General features: G+C 43.7%; 1 protein-coding gene across 2 annotated transcripts in view; it reads right to left on the minus strand.

Annotated features, from left to right (window-relative positions):
• The window catches only part of ADGB (androglobin), a 1,188,702-nt gene that overhangs the window by 428,155 nt on the left and 736,269 nt on the right, over positions 1-24,278 (minus strand). The gene's annotated exons all lie outside the window — the stretch shown is intronic.

Raw genomic sequence — 24,278 nt, forward strand, 5'->3', positions numbered from 1 at the left:
GTAAAAGGACCTTTGTCTTTAATTCCTTCGTTTTCTTCTCCGTTCTATCTTTCTCGTCTTTATCTCTGTTTTCATAATACTGTGCAGTAGCCAGTATTTGCGCTGAAGAGGAAACAGCCCAAGAACTCTCTGAATCTTTCAACTTTTTACACAGGTCAGGGAGTAAATTCTGCACGAACTTATCCACAAACAACCGTTGGCCACCCTCAGTACTCATATCCTGCCCACTGTGGTCAATAAACGTTTCTTCAAACCTAGTAAAGAAGTCTGACACTGTCTCATCTTTCTTCTGCTTGCATGCAGATAACTTGTCCCAATTTACGCGCATCGCAGGCATTATTGTCTTCATATACGTGATGATTCTACCAGGGAGTTCAGCTACCAAAGGTTCTGGTTTTGCACCACCAGTTTGTCTAGCATCAGCAGCAACAATGTTGGCCCATGTATCCCCTAGTTCTGCATTGTGATCTACATTACGAATTGATCCCCATAGAGGCTGTGGAACAACATTACCAAACAACATGTCTATGTCGGCCAGATTCATAATGCATGACCCTGCCGTCTGTGACAACTCTTTATAATAACCTGCTGGGTTCTTACGGGGATCAGGTAAGGACTGCTTAAGCGCTAACACTTCAGAGCGCTTCCATGGAACATGCACCCAAACACGCTGGAAATGCGCTGCCACAGCGGGGTTACCACCGACAGCTGCAACCGCTTCCTTCCATACCGGGGGAACTTCTCTCATGGGGTATTGTCGCGCTTTTGCCTTTTTCCCCACAAGGACCTCTTGTTCAAACAATGACTGTTGGCAATCGTCATTCCTAAGTGACAATACAACCGCAACTGCTTTATCTACTTCGCGGTCCACAATTATACCAGTTCCAAAATCGAACCTCACTCTACACAACTCCTGCGGGTTCGGATTTTTACCACTATCCTCCAATTCTTCACAGAGAATTTCGCACATTTTCTCAAACACATATCTCTGTTTTGGGGCATCCCATTGATGGAAAATGTTGACAACTGATTCCACATCATAAAGTGAAGGAAAAACGATCCATCTACGCGCCATGTGATCTATTACCTTTTTCTCATCGGGGTTAGGCAATTGGCTGCGCAACTGCTTACGCTGTACACCAGGAGTTGCACCAGATGACCCAAAGAGAGGAGACATTAATGTAGTAACCACATTAGCTAAGCGTTGTCGCGCTGAAGGAGAAGCTGAGGCGAGAACAGGGGGAAAAACAGAGGGAAGAAAAGAGGATGTAGAGACAGGTACTGGAGTGGTGGAAGGACGAGTGTTAGGGGAGGCAGTTACTGGATTAGGCAAAGTCGCAGGAAGTGCGGGGGCAGTTGGAAACACAACTGGCGGCGCTTGAGAGGGCTGCGCTACAGGAATAGGAACTGGCTGCAAAACAACTGGCGGTTGCGGCAAGGCTTGCAGTATATGCACTGGAGGCGGCATATTTACAAGCTGGGGAGGCGCCGTGGCAGTTTGAGCATACGGGGGTGGCGAACTCAACAAATGTGACATCAAGGGATCTTTCTCCTTTTCTTCTGACTCATCCTGCTTAGAATGTGGCAAAGCTGGGTAACATTTGTCAATCCCTAACTTACGCTGCCTGTGCAATTGCTCATTCATTTGCTCCTCTTCATTGTCTTTAAATTGTACAGCTGCTTGCATTACTGACATACCTCTCTCTCTTTTATTCTTTTTCGCTAACTTAATTTCCTTCTGTTTGGCTTCCTTTCGCCATAAGCGGAAAGAGTCAAACATCGCCGGCCGGGCTTTCTTCTTAAACAATTTAATTTCCAGATTATCTAAAATATCGGTATCGAAACTACCATTTTGGGGCCATTTTAGAACACCGTCCTTCCTGGTGTAGTGGATCCACACTTCGTTATATGCAATAGGGCCTACGCCATGTTTTACATAGAGCTCATAAGTTGGAGTTCCAACCGGAGGAACCGGACATGATTCTTCCAGCTGGAAATCTTTTCCACAACCCAAACAGAATAATCTACCAAATAGTCCAGAACCAGGCATCTTCGCTCACTAGTCTAGATCCAAACGTCAAAGGATTATCAATTACGATAGTCTCGTGAATACACGAATCCTCTGGCTTTGGGGTTTGCAAACACCAAATCACCAATTACCAAATCAAACCAAACGATCCCGAGGGATACCAAAACAAATGGGAGACGCTCCACTTATACTTAACTGAATATTGCTGATCGATGGCGTCACCAGAAGACTCTCTCGATTGTTTCGCTCTCTCAGATTCGTCAAGGGTCCAAAACAGGTCGATTAATCAGGGCAGCAGTCCTTCGTAGCCGTCGGGACGCGGAGAACCTCGCAGAAAAGACTTTCGGACCACGTCGACATGCAGGGGTCGATAGAGTGGCGGCCTTCCTCCGGAATTTCCACACGAAGCTCCTCACGAACCTCTGGCTTGGACTGGTACCGCTGAAATCGGCCCGAGTTGGGCGCCAAACTGAAGTACCGGGTATTTTAGACCCAGCGGTGCAGGGGCACACACCCTATGACTTCGGGGTTTCACCCTGTTCCGGACCTACAGAAACACAGAGTCTTCTGGGTGAAGTCAAAGAATCGTTTATTGGCTGCAGACCAATGACAGGTATCCTAGAAGTACAACAGCGTGTATGTTCTCAGGAGACTGCTGAAAATCATAGGAACGGACTTCATCTTAAATACGCTTTTCCCTGCCTCAAGCATACATTCCTAGGTTTTATGATACGGCAATATACAAGTGTACATTACAAAGAAAAGGCAGAGTCATGATGACCATCCCACATTCCAGTTCGGCCAGCCCACAATGATTTACACAGTAAGATTCAGATCCCATGTTTGATGTAAAGAGACCCCCCAATAAACATGAGCATCTCCTGTTTTGGGAAACAAGTCATAAAGCAGGAACAAGCAGGTGTGGAAGAGATTAGCCGGGGGTTTGTGTAGGATGAGAAGGGTTTTATGACGGGTCAAGCCCTGATGCTAATCACAGGTGGACGGAGGAAGGGGAGCTCGTGAGACCGGTTTGACCCAGGGCAGCAGAGCCAGCTGCCCAGGTCACAGAGAAGTCAGAGGGAAAGCCCATGTACTGTGAGGCCCGTATTAACTCCATCATAGCCTATGTGAGGGCAATGACAAGATGGCCACTGCTTCCAAAATGGAACCCGCGTAGTAAAGCAGAATAACGTGTACACAGTGCATTCATAGCTAGAACGATATATAAAGCACTCGTACATGCCGCATTTACCATTTGCGGTTCGCTAATACCAACATAGACAGGGGTAGGGCCCTGTCCCCTACGCGGTCCCGAATATTAAAGTACGACATTATCGCCGTATCTGGCCCCATCAATATACTCAATCGCATTAGGTGATGCCACAAAAGGGATACCAACACGTATCCTTGAGCCAAGTTATTTAAAAAAAACGAGGTTCAAGGTTGCATGGGCCCCGTTTACGATCTGGCAAAAAATCCGTCGTCTCTCTTCCATTCATAAGCTCAATTATTACACACCACTGAATGCTTCCGGATTACTTCCAGTGATATTTTAAGATGGAGTAGTTTCCATCTGGGCCTCTCAAGGCCTGAGCGATATAGGAGACCTTGCTGACTCTGGCCTGTTGGCCTCTTTTTCTTCTTTGAAACACAAATTTCAATTACAGTCTAATCATTTTTTTAAATACTTACAAATTAGAAGTTTTTTCGATAAAAAATCTCTAGAAAACCAAACATTTTTTGATAAAATTCTGATATTTGAATTGGTCAAAAGGAAAGCTAAAATCGGTACACTATATCAAACTCTTTTGTCTCAACTCCCAGATGACTTACTTGATTATAATAACAAATGGGCGGTTAAATTCGGAGTACCCTCTGTTGATTTAAAACTTCCATTGATGTTAGCTAGGACGGTTTTTGTCTCCGGTACCCTTCGTACCCAAAGCAACATGGCCATGTTTAATCTCTATTATACTCCAGCAAAACTAGTCAGATGGGGGACTGCCACTGGGGGTAAAAGTTCATCATGTGCAAGATGTAAATTTCCATCTGCTGATTCTCTTCATATGTTTTATGATTGCCCTGAGTTGTCACTCTTCATCAATCAAATCGAAACGTTTCTTACACAGATCACTCAATCTTCAATTAAAATCTCCGCTGAAATGGTAATTACTGGTTATCAACATGCCATGACCTCCGAGAGATCAAGATACGTACATTCTTTTTTGTTTATTGCAATGGCAATGTTTAGACTGTGTATTACCTCTCTTTGGATAAATCCTGAGCCCCCCACTTTTTTTCACTGGCAGGCCAGGATGCTGGCATGGTTTAAATTAGAAACTGCTGTACAAAAGTTTCAGGGAAGGAGAAGACGTCTAATTGCCTCTAAGAACTGGGCCCCCTTTCAAGATTGGTTAGCAAATTAATAACGTATTCCTGCTCATGTATTGTCTCTTTGTACATACTCTTATATGATTTGGTTTTCAACTTTTTTATCGACAATGCATTTCTGTTCTGTAATATTTGTATGGTATCTGTTTGTATGAATTGTATATTGCCAATCCCTCCCCCACCACCACGGGGGCTAGGTGGAATAAAATAAAAAAAAATAAAAAATAAAAAAAAAGAAATACAGAAAGTACTTGTCCAAAACCTTTTGGATGAGGCTGGGAATCTTGTAACAAAAAAGGACTTTATCTCAAATGAGAAATAGAGCCATGTGGAAATAATTATAAGGGTAAATCATCAATGTCTCTTTTATCGAATTCCTCATCACCAGACAATGCTGGCTTGTGAACCATGGCCAGTATCATATTCTTCCTTCTAGGTGCACCACCTCACATCCCATTATGAGGTTAAAGGCATCATTCAGTCTCTGTCCACTTAAATACGAAAATAAAATAAAGCAATTCCACAGCATCCTCCAATGATTCCATGGAGCAGTTTTGAGATCAAACCATGAATGCTTTGATGCCAATGCATGGCATCTTGAAGATCCTGTATTTTATAAGCAATTTGGAGTCAATGCAGATCTTCCAATGCAGCTGTGATGCGATCCTGTCTTAAGGTTCAATTAAAGACTGGCCATTAGGTCCTAAAATTACTAGTGCTCTCCCATGTCTCTTGGTCTGTGACATAGATTATGTTGCACTAATCTAGATAGTCAGAACTAATGTTCTAGTGAGTTTGATGCAGAGGCTCTTGTGTATGAAGATGATACACATTCTCTGCATCATAAATTGACTGGTGCTAAATCGTGACTGCTGAAAACTGTTGACCAAAGAGATATCTGTGTCAAATCACTTTCTGCTTGGTGTACGGAGAAAGGCAACCCTCTCACTTGCTTTGGCCTGGCAGCAGCAAAGTGTTCACAGTGGAGGCCACAAATGTCAATAACTTCAGGTTCATGACATTCACGTACAGGCACATGTTCTTCATCCAGTATTATAACAGTTTACATGCATGTGGAACTGAATTCGGTATTATCAGATTAACTTTACCAAGTGTCTCATATAGTTGCTGACAAACAATAGTGGGGGAGGCCTAAGAGACATTTTATCACTTCTTCAATCATACCCTGCGGTGCCCTGTCTAAATAAAAGAATTCACAGCATGTTTGGGGCGTGTCTGACAACCTAGTCATGCCATGTCATAAATTGGAGAATGATTTAGAAGTGGACAGAGCAGATTTCCCCACATTTCCACCCAAGTGGATTTCCTGCAGGATATTATTTGTTTCCATGTACTCCTGAAGCTGCCTTGTGCTCCACCTTCCAGGATCTTGTAAGATAAGAGAAGGTTAGCAACAGGTCAAGGGGTTTTGACCTCTGTGTCACTAAAGCAGGAAGTTTTGTTTAAATAAGAATCTCTGATGATGAACAAGTAACTTACCTTCGGTAACACTCTTCCTGGTAGAGACTCTTGCTGCAGATTCCTCACCTTTTGAAAATTCTCCAGACGTAAGACTGGATCCTAAAACTTTTTCAAAGTACCTTAGCAAGCTGGAGGGTGCTTGTATGCAGCTCCGTGCTGACGATGTCCCACTCTGGAAATGACAGGTGGAGCCTTTAATGGCAGCACTCCTGCTCGCTGATGTCTGTTTCTTTTGAGACTGTCCGTGCTTCCAGATGTAGAGCCCTTAAATCAAATCGGTAGACCAGTGTGCAGATTCCTAGAACTGATATCTTACTAATGGATGGTGTCCAACCGTAGAAAGAGGAGGATGGGAGGGTCAGTGAGGAATCTGGGGCTACACAGAGTCTGTATTAGAAAGAGCATTACTGAGAGTAAGTAACTTGTTCATCTGATAGAGACCTTTAACCACATATTGCTCACCTTTTGAATAGACATCAAAGCAGTACTGTGAGGAAATGTGGAGTATTTTATGGTGTGGTTGTGCCTTTAGGCTTCGTCTGTCAAACCCTCAGCTTCATTCTGGGTAGCTGTGGCACTGAGTAGCAAGGCTTATACAGAGGAACAAGTGTAAAGCACTTTAAACAGCACCAAACAATTTGAGGAAGAAATTGACATAACACTCAAGGAATCCTACAGAAAGTTTTAAAAATAGGTTGTATTTTAATAAGAATGTATACACTAGAATGAAAAAGATCCACTGGAGGGTCCCGGAGATATAGATTTTACAAGCAATTATAAATCAATGCACTTTCACTCAACCGTGAACCAGCCTTGGCCAAGTCAATGAACTGGAGAATTAGAAATTTTTTATAGAAAACTTCGCTAAGTGTCACTGAGATTGATTAGAAGTACTTGGGGTATCCGACTCCGGCAAGGAAATATTCAAGGGGATCAGCAAGGTCCTCAAGAACACTGAATCCAGGTTGCAATAGGTTCCTACAGAGTGGTACTGATGAAAGGGATGAAGGATGCTGAAGATGTTCTAAGGAAGCTATGGATGTGATCCGGTCAATGGGGGTCTTCCTACAGGGATTCCTCAGTCCATGAAGATGGTGAGGGAGTCCTGGTTGCATGGTCAACGTCCCACGAAGCCCTCTGTGGTCTGGCTGAAGCCCAGTCACCACTGGACTACCAGTCATCCATTGTCACTGTCACAGGCCAATCCTTCCTGAGTCGATAACTCGCCTTCTAAGGGTCTCAGCAACTCTCTGACTGCACTCCCTCCCGGGTTCAGAGAACTTGGGTGCAACTCTGTGCGTCGGATCTTGGTCCTTGGTGCTGCAAGACAGTGATGTTAGTGACTTGAAAACTTTGGGCTACCAAATTGCCCGGCAGGCTTCTTCCGCTGTTATGTCCTTGTGCTGTGAAGAGGAGGTCAGTAAGCTGTCCCTTGGAGATCTCTTGGCTTGACTGGGCTCTGGAAGTAGCTTTTTCTCTTTGCCCGCCACCAGGTGCAGCAAGTGCTGTCTTCACTGGTGCATCCACTCTTTGCATTAGTTAAGGTTCACTACGTCTGTTTTAAAATTGAAATAAGGGGGATTTGTACTATTTTCCCTCTGTTTTTTTAACATTTTTACATTCCAGCACGTGTCCCTTTGGTTCAGGTTCAGGACTCACCTGTCAGAGCGAGCAGATGGGAACCATTTTAGCAGGTTGACACACTTGTCTTGCAGAGATTAGACTATAAAAGTCAAATGTTAGCGCAACAGGGCAGCGGGTGTGCCGATGGCGCGCAAGTTATGCCTGTCTGTGCCCGTCCGTGCTAAAATTGTGCTAAGTGCCAGGACTCCTGGCCTTTCCCCACTAACAAAATATTCACATGATGAGTTAATGCAGTTTAACACATTAGGAAAGGAGAGTGTATGTGATACTTTCAATTTTTGTCTGTGTGAACATGTAAAATACCAGAATTCAAGTCGGATAAATTAAGAGCTTGTTATAGCCTGGATACCAGATTTTTAAATTGTTTCATGATTAATTCACGGTCCCTCATTAAACATACGCATGAGTTTTTAGATTTTTTAGAGTCTAATTCTCCTCAACTAGTTTTTCTTACCGAAACCTGGGCAGATAAAGCCTATGACCCAGATTTTGTCACAGCTCCCCCAGGCGCTAACACCTCTAGCAGACTTGATTGTGTAGGCAAATGTGGAGGTTATAGGTTATCAAGAACAGTTGGATGTTAACTGTGAACCTGCTAAATTGATAGATTGTGAGGCTCTCCTGTTGAAATGTAAATTAACAGAACAGCAAATGTTCCATAGTGTATTCATTTACAGACCTCCTGGTCCTAAATCCAGATTTTTGTAAGCCATAAGGAATTTTGTTGAGACCAATGTAGTCTATTCTAATTTCACAATATTCGGAGATTTTAATTCCCATCTAGAAGACCAGGGTAATAATGATATGTTCTGCTAAATTAAATACTAGATTGTTTTAACCTAAATCAGTTGGCAAAGACTGCGGTGCACAAGGCACGCCACATTTTGGTTGCCATTTTTCCAATCATGTTAAGCTCAAGGTGGATTACCAATTATCTGGTCAGACCATAATGCTAACGTGCCGGCTGACCTAATTCCACAACAAGTTGGAAATCAGAGCGGAGGATGGTTGATACTGACTAATCCCATGCTGTGTGAAATACAATCAAACTCACAAATAATCACTATATATGAAATTCAAACTTTTCAGATACTCTGAGATTTTATGAGATTTTAGTAAGGAGAAATATTTGCGAATAAATTCAGCGCAGACCGCAAGAAAAAAAGTAGTTTTTTGTGCCCTGAAGAAGTCCGCGAGGATGAAACGCGTTGGCTATGGTCTATTATCTAGCTGGAAAGAAGGTTTTTGAATAAAGGATTTGATGAAAACAATTCTGCTGAGCCACTATTTGTACTTATGAAATATGATTCATTAATGTATATCTGTACCCAAATATTTCTTGTACACTTTGATTGAAATTTGAGTGCTGGATCATTGTTTGTGTTTATAGTTAATTGAGACAGCTCTGTCTCAGGAGATTTTGGATCTCCGGTCCATAGCACCTTGCTTGTATATATAAAAATTAATTGTACTGAGGATAGGTGCAATTCTGCTTTGCCCCAAACCCAGTTCTTTTATGTATCAGACCATAATGCTGTCCATTTACATTAGCTTTAACTGGTTCTAAGCCTACAGCGAATAATACGGGAAAGTTAAGAAGGGGCCTAGCATGGAACAAAATAGATATAAAAGAGTTGGAGGAAAATCTTGAAACTTCAATACCTTAATTAACTGAAGCTTCAAATAGGGCAGCAGCTAAATATACAGAATGAATACTGAACGCTGTCTCCAATTTGGTTCAGGCCAACAATGTAAAAACCTTCACAACCAATCCCACTGCACCATGGTTTCCCCCCAAACTGAGGGAAATGAAACAGAAATGCCGAAGGCAGGAAAAAGTTTGGAGATCAAAGTACTGTGAAATTGAAGAAGAGAGTTATAAAAACCTCATCCAGATGTATAAGAAACTCATAATTGAGGAAAAGATTTGATTCTATACAGAAACAATTACCCTTGCTGCCAACTCATTCAGAAAGCTTTTTAAAATTGTACAATCACTCATAAATCCTCCCCACACAGTCGGTTCTACCCCCAGTAAGTCTCTTTGTGATGATTTGACAACATTTGTTAAAGATAAGGAGGAAGCTGTATACAGTCATTTTGATATGGTTAGACCCTTACAAGATGGCGATGAGGAATTTCACACCTGCAATGGCAAAAAAATGCTTCTTCAATTAACCAGACAAACTAAATCAGGAGCTCCCTCAGATCCATGTAAATCTAAAGTCATACATAATATAGTTTTGAAAACAGTGCCAGCTAGAATGACATTGTGCAACACAATCATCAAGGAGGGACTTTTTCACTGGAATGGATAAAAGCTGTGGTTCTTCCGCTTTAAAAAAGCCCTGACTTGATCCCATGATAGAAAACAATTATAGACCTATTTCCCGATTGCCTTTCCCTGCAAAGGTAATAGAAAAACATCTCAATAAAATGCTGATAGACTACCTTGAAGAGAATAAAATGTTGAATGATGCACAGTTGAGATTTAGGCCAAATCACAGTACTGAGACTGCATTGGTAGCAGTCTCAGAAGAAATAAGATCTGCCATGGATGAAGGAGGTAAGGCTGCAGTGACTCTTTTGGATCATTCCGCAGCCTTTCATACCAAAAGCCATGAGGTTTTGAAACACCAGCTGGCAGATATTTGGATTTCTGAATCAGCCCTGAATCTCCTTGTTTCTTTTCTAGATGGTCACATACAAAGTGTGGCCATTGGGGAATTTACATCAAAATTATTTTACATTGCCATGCGGGGTTTCTTAAGGGTCGTCCCTCAGTCCCACACTTTTTAACATTTATGTGGCTCCTTTAGCTAAGCTCATTCATTCTTTTGGTTTGCCACAGTTGCATATGCTGATGATCCACAAATCATGGTATCAATTTCTAGCAATATAACTGAGGTCGCTGACTGGTTTAAAAGATGTATGCAAGCTATAGATAACTGGATGAACAAAAATTGTTTAAAATTGAACTCCCAGAAAAGAGAAGTTCAGATCTTTGGGAAGGAGGTCAATTTATGGGGTCACGATTGGTGGCCTGAGCAATTTGGTGCCCTTCAAACACTAGTATCAAAAGATAGGAATTTAGGTGCTATTTTTTATGCAGAGCTATCATGTGAGGCCCAGATTAATACTTTATCCTCAGCTTGTTTTTTTCTCTTAGAGATGTTGAGGGAAGTGTTACCTTTTATTCCATCTGTTTCGAAGAAAACAGTGGTAATCTCTTTAGTCTTGCCTAGGCCGGACTGTTGTAATGCCCTTTATATGGGCATTAAACAGAGATCATTAAATAAGCTTCAGATGTTGCAAAATGCTGCTTGTCGTTTTCTGAAAGATATCCCAAAGTTTAAATCTGTAGCAGGCCCCTTGGAGGAGCTTCGTTGGCTCCCTGTAAGAAAGAGGTTTGCTTTTAATGCCCTGTGCCTGTCACATAAAGCACTACACAGATCTGGAACAGAATATCTCAGAAGTATGTTCAGATAGTACTTCCCTAAGAGATCCTGGTCCTGGTCAGTAATAGTTTCTAGAATCAAGAAAGCGAGCGAGGACGGTTGGAGTTTTGTCCACTCTATGGGTGTTCTCTGGAATAGGTTGCCCCTAAATTTTTTATAAATCTGACTACTTTGCTTTGCTTCTGCAAGCATTTTAAGACCTGTTTTTTTTCTTCTCCCTCTTTATAGGTGGGAGGTCTACTTGCCCGCTATTAGTGTTTCTGGCTTGGATGTTCAACTATGCTAGCGCCAAGACACTCCTGGGCATTTGCGTGCTTTAGAAGTCTGCAAATCAAATAAAATCCTTTGGTCATCTTCCAAGTCCGTCGAAATCCGAGGTCTGGGTACCTCTAACTTACATACCCAGGGTACCAAGGTAGAATTTACTAGGAACTTACAGGTTAGCCACTTCCAGTTGGGTACAGCCAATCTGACATAAAATTTAGGGTCAAGACACTAGCACTGAGGTCTGGTTAGCAGGTCTCAGAGCACTCTCGGAGTAGAAAAACCAGCAGCATCAGTTGAAAAACTTGGGGATGACCATACAAAAAGACACATTTCCTTACAAGTACCTAAGGAAGGAGGGCTGTGGATGGACTCAAAGCAGAAAATCCTGCTGGTCAAACGGACAAAGAGCATTTGTCAGTGTACTTGGCTGGCCAGACAATAGTGCTTTCTGGACTGATGGAGGGATGCCCATGTTGTTGCCTGGAAGATGTCTAGAACGGGAAAGACGCATTCTAAAGCAGTGGTAGCAGCATTGACCCTGGTGGTATGGCCAGACAGTCCTCCGGTTGCTGCTTTTCAGCCAGTACATAACAGATCCTGATGCAGAGCATGACTAGAGTGAGACGGTAATAAAAGCTGTTCATCCACTCAGTGGTCTTTGGTGAGATTCACATAGAATCTGAAAGTGCTCTTAGGATCCAGGCACTGGAGCCTCTCCTACTCCTTGGAGGGGTCACGTGGAGCATAAAACACACCTAGAGTGATGGATTGGCCAACGTGGAACTGCGTAACAACATTCGGGAGATGCACTTGTACGCAACACCTGCTTGCCGAGGAAAAGGGTGATGTATGGAGGATAAACACATGGTCAGAAGCCCACTCACACCGTGCTGAAGGGATGTCAACTAGGAACACAGTTTTGAATTTGAGAAGCAGTAAAGAACAACTGTGGAGATGCTCAAATTGAGTACACATCAGATATGTAAGAACAAGACTGATGTCCCATTTGGGCATAACTAATGAAGAAAGGGGACACAGATGTCGCAGTCTTTTAAAAAAATGCTTCATAACCGGAGATTTAAATTAGGAGGGTGGTGTGAAACAAAGGACACTGCAACGTGGGTTTGTCAAGGAACGAGGATTTATTCCGGAACACAGGTAGAAACAGACTCCTCTCTTGGCCAGCTGAAGTCTCTCTCACGTCGTTCGAGCCAACCGCCTCCCAAGATCTGAATGTCCTCCCGCATTCTAAAGCTTCGAGCCTCGAGCTCTCGAGGTGCACAGGCGTCCTCGAGCACTCGAGGCGCACAGGACGTGTGACCTCCACACAAAGGTTGTGTAAGGCACGAGCCCAGCATAACACATTTCCTTTCATTCAGAAAACTGAATTTTGAAACCAAATAGAGAACAATGGAAGGGAAGTGAAAACAGGGATGGATCTCCAGCAACACAATAGTGAAGGGGAGAGAAAACATATGGTAGGAAGATCACAACAGGAGAAACTATAAAAAGGGAAACTACAAGCAAATATCATGGAGCATCAAAACACAAAAGAAGCCAATAAAGAAGAACAACCCAGAAAAAGGTAGGCACATAGTTTAAGAAACATAGTCCTTTAAATACACAGGTGGTCTGACATCCTGGGTGGTTGCACCACTATCAAATTTCCTGACAGTGGCATCTTTCTCAGCATAGCCTATGGGCAGCACAGCTTCTCTTGGCACAGCAGGAGCCTGAACAACTGGACCACGGTAATCTGTGGCGCCAAACTCCACATTATCCAAGAACATATAACCACCACACATCTTCTTCGCCTTTACTACACATTCACCTCCCCTTTGATATAAAGCAACTCTGTGCCAATTCCAATGCTCATCATTCTCCAGAACGACATAAAATTGAAACGCACACACAACTTTGTAAGGACCTTTATATTTAGAAAGCCCCTTAGCAGTGCGACCAGACCTGATTTTGACCCAGTCACCATCAACAATCCTTCCCTATGAAATCACATTATTCGTCAGCTGAGGGGTCTGAGTACCATCTCTAGTTACCCACTCTCACAACCAAGAAGGTACCATCTTGCTTCCTAGAGGTCTTCCCCTCATGATTTCAAAGGGGGACTTGGACGTGGTTTCCTGTTCAGTAGTACGAAAGGCCCAAACCAAATATTGCACCACCTTCTTGCCATCTAATCCTGCAGACACCGCCTTCTGTATTACACCTTTCACCATTCTATTGCACCTCTCTATACCATTACCTTGGGGGTTGTTGAGTGCAGTACAATGATGAGTTATACCATATGTTTTAGAAAGTATTCCATTTCCTGGGAGACTAACTAAGTCCCATTATCAGTGATCAGAATAGAGGGGTTGCTTCTTCCAAAAAGATTTTGTTAAGACTCACTATGGTGCATATCGTGGTAATTTCCCTCAAGAAGGACACAGAGAACCACCTGGAAAACACATCTATTACAACCAAAGCAAATTTGCATGCCTCATTCAACTCCGACATAGGACCAATGAAGTCAATACAAACACTGTGCCAAGCTTTACCTAGATTCGCTTGGAATGTGTCCCAATACCTCTTGTTTGTCCACTTTGAGCCTCTTCTCTCCCTCTTTACAAATTTTACATCCAACAACCCACGCCAAAATCTGGTTTGCCATGCCTGGCCACAAAAATTGAGCCTTGACACGGCGTTGCGTCTAGCCCTGGCCAAGAAGACCTTCATGTGCCATTTTGAAGATTCCCCCCCTTACACCACAATGAGGTACAAACCTGTCACCTATCATTAGCACTTTACTTCCACATGTGGAAAGTTCATCTAGAATTTTGAGGAAGGGACGAACAGTCATAGCTACACAACTTGATCTCCTTCTCCCAGAGGTCACCATATGCATTACTTCCATGAGGGGTTTATGGTCTGTAAGAAATGTTGTGCCCCACACGGACGTGTGGTAGTACTCCACACCCAAAGCGGCAGCCAAGGTTTCTCTTTTGATCACAGAGTAGTTTCTTTCAGTACTGGTTAGAGTCCTGGATGCAAAGGTTACAGTCTTCCCATCACCACAAGGTTTTTGAAAAAGGACAGCACCCAAGCCTGTTGAACTTGCATCAACAGTTATTATGGACTTTAACTTGATTTAAAAAAGAACCAAGATCCCCGTACAACAAATTTCTTTCTTTCTGGAATCAAAACATTATTGTTGTTCAGAGCCCCAGACAAAGCTTTGACCTTTCCTCAATAAAGCTTTGAGTTTTTCTGTTTTGTCTGCAAAACACTGTACGAACTTCGCATAATATTCAATGAGACCAGTGAAAGATCTCAACTGATTCTTATCAACAGGTCTTAGGGCTTGTTTGATGACTTCGAGTAGGCTTTATTTAGTTGTGACTCACTCAGAACACAAGGTATAACCCAAGTATTCAACACTTACAGTTAGAAAAGAACATTTTTCCCTACGCAAAGTAATCCCTACATCCGCAATTCTTTGTAGGGTCTGCTTCAACACAGCATCATGTTCCTGAACTGTCCCACCAAAGACTAAGATGTCATCCTGGAAGTACAGAACGTGCTCCATACCTCTAAAAATGTTGGCATCATGCCTTGGAACACGCTTGCAGCGGAAGAGAGGCCAAAAGGCATGTGAGTAAATTGAAATGTTCCCTCTATGGTGGTAAATGCAGTGAGGGGCATAGAGGCTGGGTGGAGCTTGATCTGGTAGTATGCATTCTTGAGGTCTAACTTTGAAAAGAATTTTCCACCTTTCAGTAACATAACTAGTTCATTATTGTTCGGTAGGGGATAGGTATCAGCAATGATGTTCTGATTGAGTGACCTCAAGTCCACACAGAATCTCAGGCGGCCATCGGATTTGCGTGTTATAACCACTGGCAAAACCCAATTGGAAGCCTCCACCGGTTGGATAATCCCCTCCTTTAGCATGTCCTCTAACAATTCTTTTACACCTTCCATGACAATGACAGGGCCTCTTCTGACATCGTGTTGCACTGGAATTGCACCCTTTTTTCAGCAAAATCTTGTGTACAGAACCTTTGAGCATACCCAACTTATCATAAAAAACATACTTAAGCGAGTTCAAAATATCATCAATAGATTCATCCTCTCCAACCATTACCTGCATAGGTGCCCTTGGATAAATTTTAATGTGTAGGTCGTATTGATGAATCCAACCTAAAATCGACGGTCCATCTTCTGACACATATACTTTTCCGAGTACAGACCTCCCTCCAAACTCTATCTTAGATTCCATGAACCCTATAATTTAAATTGTCTCACCTTGGTAACCTGTGGGTGTAATCTTTCTGAGTTCTAACACTGTACTACCCCACAAATGTGTAAAAACAGATTTGGGGACAATGGTGTATTTAGAACCGGTGTCGACCATAAGTGACACCTCACTCCCATTAACCCTAAACATCGCTTTGGGTCTGTTATATCTATGTATCTCACTTACAACATCATCACTACTGTTGACACATAAAATCATATCAGAAGTTTAGATCTGTTGTGTTGTCTCTTCAATGACACAGCAACTTTGCCTCTCCGAGCTAATCTACACATCTTCGCAAAATGTCCAAATCGACCACATCTCCTGCATTCCTTCTTTGGGCAAAACAAAATTTAGAGTCAGAACTGTGATTGACACTGACAGAACGATTGCAACACTTAACAGAAGCAGAAGAGGCAAATGTCCTTTCTTTTTGGACAAAATGTTTGGTAGAGGAGGGGGTAGTCTGGGCTAACTTGTTTATGGGACCCACTTCCGAAATGTCCACTTTCTGTTCTTTCTTTTCTAGTTCCTTCACACATAAGCTCGATTGTTCATGGACCTTAGCTATCCCTATAGCATCACTCAAGGTGGGATTTTTAGCTGCCCACAATCCCTCCTGGATTTTTTTTGTTGAAACACTGACAAATGAGTTGCTCTCTTTTAAGTTCATCTGTCATTGCCGGAAAACTACATTTAGTGGATAACTCACGAAGTCTAGAAACAAATTCATCAATACTCTCCTCAACCTTCTGACCTTGAGTATAAAACTTATACCTGGACATAACTAGGTTTTCCTCCTTGGCATAACATATCTCCAATCTGCGTCTGGCTTCCATATACTCATCCTGAATAACTTCACCAATAACACAAACAGCTTGTGCCATATACTTTAACACTCTCTGACCTTCTTTGCCCAAAGCAGTTAATAACAAGGCTTTTTTGCGTGATGGCTTAAACTCCCCTCCATCTGATGCCTCCATGTAGTTATCAAACATTATAATCCAATCATCCCAAGACATGGGGGGTGTGCCAGGCTGCATCACAAAGGAAGGTGGGGGAATAACCGAAACATGTGGTATGATAGACACGGGTATTATTACGGTATGACTATCCCCTGAAGCCTCCATCATCAAAGAGGGGTAAATACTGACAGGAAAAAGGAAAAACAATCAAAAGAAATGGCAATGGACACATGTGGATATGTGACAAAAGGTACAGAAGCCTAGTTGTTTGAGGAAAAGTAAACAATGTTGCACCAGGGAGTAAATACTTAGTTTGCCAACATCCCCAGACAAATTAACAATAACACAATATGGTTTCCGATGTGTAATTAAGGTGTGCACAGCACCGCTGTAACTGTGCATGCACAACAAGTTATCTTATCAGGTGTGCATATCACCAAGGGTCAAGTACTTAGTTGGCAAACACTCCCAGACGAATTAACAGAACACAATGTGTTTTCCGATGTGTTATTAAGGTGTGAGCATTGCCCCTGAAGCTGTGCGTGCACACAGAATAATCTTACCAGGAGTTCACATCACTGTTGAACTCCAAGTCGGAACGAGACGATCTGCTGTAATTTCACTCCGCGCCAGAACAGTAGTGGATGAGAAGCCGGTGAAGCCTTTAGAATGACGCAGAGTGTACAGATACAAAGGCCTCCCTAGAGTGTACACGACCACTTCCTGGTAGAAATCGAGTCACAGAGTGAAGAACTTGAAGCCACCCCTTCCGGTTACTTTGCTTGATGGGGCGTGTGCTGCTCAAGGGGCGGGATAGACTTCCACAGCCGCTGGGCGGAACAGCGATTACATGGGTCCCACTCCTCCATTCACCAACTACACCGCTGCTGCATTTCGCTAATATGCCGCTGAACCAGATGCTGCTGAACTTTCTGCACTTTTGCCACACCCGGGTCACTCTCCTCCGCTCGCAAACCACACAGCCGCTGTGTCCCACTGAGGTGCCACTGAACTTCCAGCACTTTTGCCGCTCAGTCACACGCTTCCTGGATCGGTCCCAACACCGGCCAAGATTTTCGCCAAATCTGTTGTGAAACAAAGGGCACTGCAACTTGGTTTCGTCGAGGAACGAGGATTTATTCAGGAACACAGGTAGGAACGGACTCCTTTCATGGCCAGCTGAAGTCTCTCTAACGTCGTTAGAGCCAACCGCCTCCCAAGATCTGAATGCCCTCCCGCATTCTAAAGCCTCTATTGTCCTCGAGCCCTCGAGGCGCACAGGGCGCGTGTCCTCCACACAGAGGGTGTGTAAGGCACAAGCCCAGCATAACAGAGGGCTATCAAGAAACTGGAATAAGACTGAGGGGCAAAAGATAACCATTAACTGTGCTTACAGCAAGGTCTTGCTGAGAAAGAGACAGCCCGAACAATAAAACATCAGACAGTTTGACCCGGAGGGGGTCAATGTGGCGAGCACTGCACCAAACCACATATTTGTTCCAATGACAGACGTATATATAGGCTTTCCTGTTTTCAGTTTCTATTTTTGGTAAATTCTGGTGGTTTTTTTTTCAGTGTTTTCAAGTGATTTCAATACCTTAAAAAACAGTGGTTTTCAGTGGTTAAAATTTTTTGCGGCATTAAAAACTACAGAAACAGTGTTTTTCCGGTGTTTATGGAACGTTTTGCTTTATTATTGCTTGCTTTCTGCACTGATAGCGCATGGTATATAGACAGTGTAAGTACAGTGTATATGAGGTCCAAATAGATTTTTGCAAATTAAACTTATTGTAGTACACCATACAATACTTCTTCAGTGAGTCTTTGGTCATGTGCTCTCTCTCTTTCATCCCCATGTAAACTTCTGTGAAAAGGCCCTCTCAACATTGACACTTGAGATGGGCAACGCCAAAACAGCCAGTACACAATTTGTTAACTTTGGCCACTGACATAACTTTCCATGCTAATACTGGTTCACTTGAAGACTGCGATTCTCAGAGCAGGTTCTGCAACATTTGCGCTAATCTGGGCACCTATGCCCTCAGAGTTATTAAAGCGGTCAAAAATGAATCAGCACTTTTGAAACTACGCAGGAAATTCCCCTTTATGGAAGGGATCTAGAACAGAGTACCACAGTGAGGTTTCATTGACTTCAAATGCCATTGATGGTGAAGGGACATTTCTATGCATCATTGAAAGCCATTTCTCATACATTGTGAAAAAAAAGTTCCTGAATTGCTCTTCACCATTGCTTTGCTTATCAAGTGCCAAGCACTCTAACATGTAACATGTTGCAGTGCCAAAGTCACTAAAAGTGTCCCCCAGCCTACTCTCAAGGAGATGTTTCTCATCCACACCAAATAAACTGAACACTTGGCAGACAAGGGTGTTTTCAGACTCTATTTGTTTATTATGTACACTACAGCAGTCATGTTTCCCTGTAAAAATCTAAGAATGCAGTAGAGTGTACTTTTTTCACATCACTATCAATATGTGACCAAAGATCCTCACATTTCTTGCCTTTGGCATCATCACTGAGCAAAAATTCTGTAAACGGTTGCCACATGGATAATATAGCATTCATAGCCCCTTGGACTGAGACCCATCAGCTAAGGGACACAGTTGGGATGACTCTTTCTTTGATGCCGCACAAAGCACAAAATGATAAATGTTTGCGTTTTAGTTCCTGTGAATAAGAAAACAGTGCACCAGAATAGACTAAAAAGTCAGAAGCAATCCTCATTAACTCTGAAGATTGTAAAGATGCTTTCAGCATACCATCTAACAAGTGGCAAGGATCTCTTACAGGGAAGCACTTCAGCTCAGGTATCAATTTTGACAGGTGATCACACAACTTTTTCATATACGTAGCTGAATCACTGCAAATAAAAACAATAACACTCCAATCTTTGTTAAACTTGGAAAGAACCTCGTTTGCAGAGCATTCCAAGTGACACTGCGTTCCGTGTTTTCTAAAAGTCTGGTGTCATGTTTTAACCACTATCCCAGATGTTTGGTGATAGCGCTCTTTTCACATATACTTGTCACTATACCTTGCATTGAATGTTTAAAGCCTGAGGTGTTGGCAATTCGCCTACTATCAACACTGACTCACTAGAAACTGGGGGCTAATGTATTAAGGGTTTTTACCCATTTTCTGTGGGTAAATGTGATGACACATATTAGGAAAATTTCTTATGAAACCAGCCATTTTACCTATCAGTAAAAGAATCAAACACAGCCAAAATATCAAATATGAATTTGATATTTCCTGATTCTCTACAGTTTATACAATAATTAAACAGGACCAAAAACATGCTTCTAAACCCTGCATCTTTAGACCAAAGACCACAAAACTGAAAAAAACAATGGGAAGACGAAACAATATTTTAGTGGCATCCCTAAACAACAAAACTCAAGCAGAATAATGTTAGCCCAGGCGTTCTTACTGCTAGCTTGTATAACAAAGTTACATTGTATTGGCCCCTGCAGGAAGAAAAAAAAATGACTCGTTAACTCCCTTTTTTCTTTCTTTGAATGGCATTTAGTTTGTGGTTGTGCAGGTGTTTTTTCAGTGTTTATATGTTTTCACTGGTGAGGGCTATTTCTCTTTCAGTTGGGTTTTATCAGTTATTATAGGTTTAAACCTAAAACCGGACAGCCTACGTATATAGTTTTGTTCAAGGGACACTTGACTGCCAAAGTGATATCAACCACCCCTGGTGGAAGGTCGAAGGTGTTCAGCTGTCGCTGCTCAATCTCCATGCATGTAGGTGGAGATTGCGAAGGCCAGGGTGGAGAACTCTATCATTCTGCTGAAACAGCAGATTCTCCCCGAGGGGCAGCCTAATCCGACACAGATGCTCAAGCCCAGGAGTTCTGGATACCATACTCACCATGCCCAGTCCAGAGGCATTAGGATGACATGGGCCCAGTATGTCCTGATATTCTTCAAAACTCAAAGCAGAACTGCTGACATTGCACATTCTCAGCAGTGGAAAATAGATCGAGCCAAGATTCTCCCCATTCGCGGATGAGACCTTGCATCACCTCTGGGTGTAACTGCCACAATTGATCCGCTAGGTGCAGACAGCTAAGTTCATCCACTCTGGCATTTAGCCTGCCAGCCAGTTGGTTCGCCATTAGGAAGATACCTTGGTGGTCCAGCCATTTCCAGAGATGCAAGCCCACCTGCCACAGGGCCCATAATTCCCCTCCACCCTGTTTGTTGCAGTAACACATGGTGGTTGTGTTGTTCATGGCCAGTTACACCAGCCTGATGGCCGGAAGGCTTTCAGTGCCCAACTGGTGACCCTCAGCTCCTGAAGGTTGATATGGAGTGGGTTCTGCCAGAGATCAGAGGCCTCTGCTCTCCACCTCTCCCAGATGGCTGTCCCACACCAATAAGCGATACATTTGTCACCACTGTCAATTCTGGGGGGGGGGGGGGGCAAGGGAGTGGGGTCTGCTGAAAAAACAATTGTGTCCAGTAGTGGCCACCACAGACCTTTTGCAGTCTCCTTTGAGATTTGGACGTGTTTGAAGAGATTCTTTTAATGTTGGGTGCATTGGGACTTCAGATCTCAGTGCAGGGCCTGCATTTACCATCCTGATATGCTCGACTGTCAGGAAGCAGGAGGCCATCTGTCAAAGTAGACTCAGAGCTGACCTCACTGAAATCTTGGACCAAGCCTGGAGGTTGGGTTAATAGGCTAAATGTCCTGGACTTTCTTTCTCAAGAGAAAGGCATAAATCAGAACCAGAATGGCTTTGATGTAAGCGAGCTTCTGGGAAGGAGTCAGGTGTAATGTCGGCATGTTGATAGCGAACCCCAAAGTTGATAGGAGGTTTGCCTCAGTCTGGAGGAGTTTGATGACTGCTAAGGTCGAGCTCACCTTTAACAGCCTGTCGTCAAGGTAGGGGAAGACTGGCAACCCTGACATCCGAAGGTGCATTGTTACATCTGAGAGGTGCATGTTCGACCAAAGTGGAGCACAGTGATCTGAAAATGCTCCTCTTCCACCACGAACCGCAGGTGGCCGCACCAAGCTGGCAGGATAAGAATATAGAAATAGGAGTCCTGCAAGTCTAACGCCAACAATCTCCAGAGTGGAGGCCAGACAAGACCAGGGCGATGGTGAGCATTTTGAATTTCTCCTTTTGCGGGAAGAGATTGAGAGGACACTGATCCAGAATAGGCAGAAGACCTACGTCCTTCTAAGGCACCAGAAAATAGCTGAAATAACAACCACCTCCTACTTAAGATATGGGAACCCTTTCGATAGATAGCCTCTTTGGCCAAAAAGCTTGCACGTCCTCCTGCAAAATGGAGGGATGGTCCTACGCCAGTCATTGGGTAGCAGTGGAAGGTGGGCAGAGGCGAAAAAGTAAGGGTAAGGGGTAGCCTTGCAAACAATCTGAAGGACCCACCGGTCCAATGTGAATGCCAGTCAGCTTGGATAGAATCAGTAAATTCTGCCTCCCATTGAGTGGCTGTGACACTGTAAGGGTACACTAAAGGAGCTTTGAGGAGGGTCTGGAAGGGGTGGTGGTGTCAGACTGAGTGGTATGCTGACCTTGGCCACAGGGACGGTGGGCATCGCGGCGTATCCCGCGAACCTGCTGGGTTTCCTGTTAGCGTGGTATAGGATAAATGCCTCTGCTAAAGCCAAGAAAGAAAGGCTGGAAGTGTGGCTGGAGAGTTTGGGTGGAAAGTCCTAAAGTGTGAGCGGAAGCCCAACTCTCTCTGTATCTTTCAAGGGCTGAGTCAGCTTTGGCTCCGAACAAGTGAGTCCCATCAAAAGGCATGTTCTTTTTGGAGAACTGGTTGTAACCCGAGAACACAGAGAATCATAGCCACGCATGGCAGAGAATGGCTACAGTAGTGCCTATGGACCACCCAACTGAGTCGGTGGTGTCCAAGCCACATATAGTGAACTTGGCCGAATCACGACCATCCTGGATGACTTGTCAGAGAACAGAGTGAGGTCTTCCAGAACACCTGGGAGGACTTGTGCCACCGACTCCCAGAGGCAGTCAGTAAAACCGTTCAGTAAATGGAAGGAGTTGATGGACAGCAGAGCCACGCTAGTGGAGGAGAGCAAGCATTTTCCAAATGTTTCCGCTCTCTTAGATTCCCTGTCAGGAGTGGTAGGGAAATTGTTAGGGTTGGTCCGACTAGCGAAGCTTGCATCATAAGACTCTCTCTGCTGAGAGAGAAAGGCTGGGGTGCCCAGGGCAGGGGTGCCTAGCAATTTGCTGGTTAACTGGTGGGCTAGTACATGGTTTAGCCCAGGCCACCAGATAGGGATCCGTCAAGGTATCATTGAATGGGAGGAGAGGTTCGGAAGTAATATGGCCAGGCTGCAGGACTTCAGTCAGAATGTTCGTTTTGATATCCATTGTGGGGATTTGTAGAACGAGAACTTCTGCTGCCCAATGCATGACCATGGGATGGGGGAAGATTCTTCAGTGGCTGGACCAGGAGAGAGAAAAGTGCAGTTTCTGGGAAGTGTTTAGCCCACTAGCCTCTTGCAAGTCCTCATAACAACTGTCATTGGCATAGGGCTAACGGAACTCATCACCCTGATCAGGAATGTTGTCGGAGTCTGTGCCAAAAAAAGAATGCAGGTGTTGCTTGCCTGGTGTTAAGGCAAGAGCAGAAACCTCTTTTGGATTCTGTTGAGGCATCGTTCAAATTCGACTTGGAATCGAGTTGGCATTGGAAAGAACAATAAGGCTCATCTCTTCAGGTTCAGTATAGACATGCCGGGGCCTAGATTAGGTAAGGATGCAGAAATCAGCATCGGTACTGTTGCCAATAGTGGAATCTGCACAGGAGGCCCAGATGGAGCCACTGGCAATCCAGGTGGTATTCTCTTGGCTCCATGGGACTGAAGGTGCACTAGAGGATGTTGATAAAGAACTGCAGAGCTGAAGCATGGTTGAGCAAAATTCTTAAATTTGGTACAGCATAGCAGAAGACCCCGGAAACTCGGGATGTGCTGGAGCCAGCTGCCAAATCGGCTCCTGAGTCGGGCGACTTCGGGAGTGGGATTGGCACTGATGTTGCCGTCCACCCGCTTTATCAGGGGAGTGGAAATGGTGCTAAGGAGCAGAACTCTACTTGGACGTCTTATGCTTACATGAAGATTTGAATTGTGACAAAGACCATCCTCGAGACCGGCTGTATCAACTCAGGAAACGGAGCAGTAACTAACTTTCGACTTGGAGAGGTCCAGATGCTGCGCCTTTTTAAGCTTTGCTACCTAAAGTTTCGCCACGCATTCCCTGACGGCCTCTGGGTTCAGTGATGTGCAGTCGCGGCAGGTCTTGGAGTTGTCACACAACCGCAGACACCACAGGCACACCTTATGGGGATCTGTCACAGACATCTATTTGCAACAGTCCTACAGGGCTTAAAAGCTGCCTTCTTAGGGGGTGATATCTCTTATACAGTGCAGAAAAATTGGAAAATAGCTGACTAAAAAAGTATTTTATGAGAGACAAGTGAAGCTCTAGATACATGCCTACAAGCAGTGAAAGAAAAGAACTGATGTCAGTGCACTGGAGTAGAGCCTTAAAGGTCCGGCATGTCTTTTCTGGAGCAGAACGGCATCAGTGTGGAGCTGCACGATACCATCTTCGGATGTTCTGAAGTAGTACAAAAACGTTTCTAGATCAAGTCTGACTCATAGGGAATATTCTAATGGTGAGGAAGATGCGGCTAGAAGTCTCTACCAGAACAA

This window comes from Triturus cristatus, chromosome 6 (genome assembly GCF_964204655.1).
Source record: "Triturus cristatus chromosome 6, aTriCri1.1, whole genome shotgun sequence".
Classification (NCBI taxonomy): domain Eukaryota; kingdom Metazoa; phylum Chordata; class Amphibia; order Caudata; family Salamandridae; genus Triturus; species Triturus cristatus.